This window comes from Oratosquilla oratoria, chromosome 8, assembly GCF_046742065.1.
Source record: "Oratosquilla oratoria isolate Oo_2021 chromosome 8, ASM4674206v1, whole genome shotgun sequence".
In the NCBI taxonomy this organism is placed as follows: Eukaryota; Metazoa; Arthropoda; class Malacostraca; order Stomatopoda; family Squillidae; genus Oratosquilla; species Oratosquilla oratoria.
The window spans coordinates 3101050-3104625 of record NC_134784.1 but is presented as its reverse complement, the minus strand read 5'-3'; positions in this window follow the sequence as shown (position 1 = coordinate 3104625).

Below are 3576 nucleotides of genomic sequence, written 5' to 3'. Positions count from 1 at the left end.
ACACACACACACACACACACACACACACACACACACACACACACAACAAACAGACATCCTCTTCTTCACTCCCTACCTTCCTCACTCCATCCCTCTCTCATGTGCACACACACACACACGTACACAAACGCACACACACGTACACACAGAAATGAGTACTCCCGCAAGGAGGCCATAAAATCAGGGCAGATTGCGTTAAAAGACGCAAATGAAGGTTCAGCCGGCGGCGAGAGGAGAAATGAGGATTTGGAGGAACAGCGGCGGCATCGAAACAGGTCATCAAAGTTCGCTGGGACATGGGGATCGTTTGAATGAAAACATTGTAAACGCACTTCAGTTCAACACCTCTGCCTGCTTCTGTCAACCTGTCTGTCTGTTTCTGTCTACCCGTCTACTCTGTGTTTGTTTCTGTTTCTGTTTACCCGTCTGTCAATAGGTGTGCATGTTTGTCTACCTGTCTTTTCCTGTCTTCCTGTCTGTTTATGTGCCTGTTTCTGTCTCTGTCTGTCTGTCTGTTTCTCTGCCTGTACCTGTCTGTTTCTATTAGCCTGCTTCTGTCTATTTGTGTTTGTCCTTATCTGTTTCTGTCTGTCTGTATCTGTCTGCCTGTCAGTCCCCCTGTGTGTGTGTGTGTCTGTCTCTGTCTGTCTGCCTGCCTGTCTGTCTGCCTACTCCTGTCTGTGTCTGTTGTGTCTGCTTTTGTCTGTATCTGTCTGCCGGTCTTTCTCTGTCTGTCTGCCTGTCTGGCATCCGTCTAGAGTACTTGACGACCCGTCTATCTGTCAGTCTGTCTTATCCATTTGCCATATAAGTTGTCTGTCTATGTATCTACTCTGTCTGTCTACCTGTTTTACTAGTGTCTCTGTCTACCTGTTTTTGTCCGTCAGTCTGTCTGCTTGTTTTTGTCTGTCTGTCTGTCTGTCTGTCTGTCTGTCTGTCTGTCTGTCTGTCTGTCTCTCTGTCTGTATGTCTGTTATCCGTCTGTTGAGTACCCTGTCTGAGTACCTGACAACCTGTCTGGCAGTCTGTCTCATCCATTTGACATTCAGACTGTCTACGCGTCTGTCAAGTAGACAGTGAGCATTAACCTCAGTTCCTGAACTGTATTTTTTTTTTGCATAAATACAAATCTGTGACACTGAGAATAGACACAGAATCGCAAATATTGACCGTAATTCCTCCTGGCATAAGGTCCATAATAGCCTACCCTGTGCTTGATCCCCATGTATTTGTACATAAAGACCTTTGTCTTTCCGCTAACCTCTATTGACCTCTGCAACAGATGGTGACCTTTTGTCCCATGAGATGAATAAAATTCCCTGGCGAACGACAGAATACATTTAATGCTGAAGAACCAGATCAATGTCAGTTCGCCCCCCTCCCCCCTCCCCCCTCTCTCTCTCTCTCTCTCTCTCTCTCTCTCTCTCTCTCTCTCTCTCTCTCTCTTTCTCTCCATTCCCCCGAGAGAGCTATGGTCTGTTGATCAGCGTGGGAAGAGTTTCATCTGCGATCGAACTGACCGCTGGCGCCAGTCCACCAGAACGCTATAAAAATACATGTATGCGCATGTGCATATATATATGTGTATGTGTGTGTGTGTGTGTGTGTGTGTGTGTGTGTGTGTGTGTGTGTGTGTGTGTGTGTGTGTGTGTGTGTGTGTGTGTGTGTGTGTGAGTGTGTGTGTGTGTGTGCATGTATACATGTGTTCATGTATGTATAGAATTGTGTACCTAAATCTCTATTTACATTAAGCATGGATGTATGTATATATGCATACATGTATATGTCCAAATATTCTATGTATGCATGCATGTATGTATCTATGTATGCATGCATATATGTATGTATGTATGTATGTATGTATGTATGTATGTATGTATGTATGTATGTATGTGTGTATGTATGTACGTATGTATGTACATACGTATGCATGTATGTATGTATTTACATTAGGCATGGATGTATGTATATATGCATACATGTATATATCCAAATATTATATGTATGCATGTATGTATGTATGTATGTATGTATGTTACTCACTAACAAGACGATTTCATTGATGCAAAGGTTCCGTCAAAAGAGGAAATAATTTAAATATTTATTTTCCCAAAACTTGATACTTAGGGTTGCCTCCCCATGTTTTGGTCGCCATTAGCCCCTGTGCTGGTCTACATGACGTGGCGGCACACTAAGCATTTCTCACTAGCATGCTACTTGCTTGTTACTTTGTTTGAGTAGAAACGACTTCGGTTAAGATTTTTTTTTTCGAATTTCCAAAAGTCAAATTACTCTTGCGTCAGATTGAGAAGTTGAATGACGACCTAAGAGTAGTTAAAACCTAGAATACGACTGTTAGAAACGCTACTGAGATGTTCTAAGTGAAGTCTAGAATAATGTAACAGAAGTCGTTCTTACTCAAATAAAATAGCAAAAGTAAGTAGCAAGTAGCATGCTATCCTTGTGTGCCGACAGATTTAGTTGTACTGAATAACTAATTACTTTCGCTCATTTTGTCCTAATTACAGCCCTTGCCATTTCTCTAAACTAATTAGTTCTGAATAATTACTTATATTACCATTCTGATGATCCAAAATGTGTATTTAATTTTCTTTCCCTTTTTCATAATTTATTCTTGCGTCATTGACTGTACTGTGGTGGTTTGCGATTCAGATTTTTGGGCTCACTCTCGTACTCTCTCTCTCTCTCTCTCTCTCTCTCTCTCTCTCTCTCTCTCTCTCTCTCTCTCTCTCTCTCTCTCTCTCTCTCTCTCTCTCTCTCTCTCTCGTACTCTCTCTCGTACTCTCTCATACCCACATTTTTTATATGTCTTCCCCTCTCTTTATCTTTCTCTAACTTTCTATCACCCCCCCACCCTCTCTCTCTCTCTCTCTCTCTCTCTCTCTCTCTCTCTCTCTCTCTCTCTCTCTCTCTCTCTCTCTCTCTCTCTCTCTCTCTCTCTCTCTCTCTCTCTCCCTCTCTCATACCCACATTCTCTCTCTGCTCTCCATCTTTTTTATAGTAGATTCTTGAACTGGTTTGAAACGTACCACACCCTGAGAAAGTGTGGTGGGGGACGACCTCTGTTAACCGCACAGGCAACCCACGACCCTAGCAAGCAAAGACAGGTCATGACTTGCCAGTGCTTTGTCCGTCTGCATAGCAGATCTGCATGGCTGCAACCTCGTGTTTTTGTGTCTGTCTGGCCTGTGTGTGTGTGTGTGTGTGTGTGTGTGTGTGTGTGTGTGTGTGTGTGTGTGTGTGTGTGTGTGTGTGTGTGTGTACGCGCGCGCGCGTTATTCCAAACAAGATGAACCTGTCCGCCCTAAAAATAAATAAATAAATAAATCAATAAGTAGATAAATAGATAGATAGATAAATAAATGAATATGAAATATATAAAAGATAAAAATAATGAATAGATAAATATATAGATAACAGGAGATGGTCTCCATTCTTTACAGGATGTGGAAAAAATGGACAACTAATCGCCACCTGATACAGGGAACATCATTTTATCTATTAACTTTACAAAAGGCGAAGAAGAAAAATAAGTTTTACAAAAAAAAACAAGAA